The sequence below is a fragment of the Trachymyrmex cornetzi genome, unplaced genomic scaffold (assembly GCF_001594075.2).
Source record: "Trachymyrmex cornetzi isolate Tcor2-1 unplaced genomic scaffold, Tcor1.1 scaffold455, whole genome shotgun sequence".
NCBI lineage: Eukaryota > Metazoa > Arthropoda > Insecta > Hymenoptera > Formicidae > Trachymyrmex > Trachymyrmex cornetzi.
The window spans coordinates 67,315-68,182 of NW_017299345.1; positions in this window are offsets into that span (position 1 = coordinate 67,315).

The following is an 868-nucleotide window of genomic DNA, read 5'->3' on the forward strand; positions in this document are numbered from 1 at the left end:
TCATCACACGCTTCGCTCTATCCACGCTCTCTGGTGTCTGTGCGAACACGGGAACAGGGAAGGATAGAGAAAGAGCCTTAAGGGCAAAGAAATGAAGAAAACACTGAGAAAAATGTTTTGTACCAATAACCAAAGTTTTATTACTGACTCAAAAACTATTTGTTGATATATGATCAATCAAACCGTTGGTTACCACGACAATATTAATTTGTTGAATTTATTAACTAAACTGATCATTTAATGGTACAAAACTGTTTTGTATGATGTTTATAGATCTTTTATAATTAGAAATAGAACATTTTGTTACCGGAACAAAATGAATAATGTATAAGCATCTCTCACTTTCTACAGAGTGATTATGTTTGGCGTTTTTTAATTTCCTTAGCTTAGCAAAAATATATATAGATTTAGAGCAATTGAGATTACTAATCGCTCTGAAAAAATAGTTACCATGATTGATCATGGTGTGTCGAGAACCGAGAAGTCCACGAAATTAGTCTCTAATCGACTCGGCTTTATAGAGGTAGACGTTGAATTTCTCTTACGAGAAGACACGCCATCACTAATAACTTCGTGAAACACTCCTTGCTCTACCATAGTGGATTATTTTATTGAAATTACTAAACGAATACTTATTTTGTAATGGCAACCAAATTTTACATTGGTATTTACAAAACGTGAGTAACCAAATAAATTTGTAGTATTAAATAAAAAAATTTTGTTCAGCTTACAAAAAATATTGCATTTTGTAATTTTAACAAAATAATCCAATGATAATCGGCCATTTGTGAATAATTCTCTTTTTTTGTTACCAATACTATATCTTTTCTCTCAGTGAAGGCTGATAATTAAGATTTGATTATTTTAA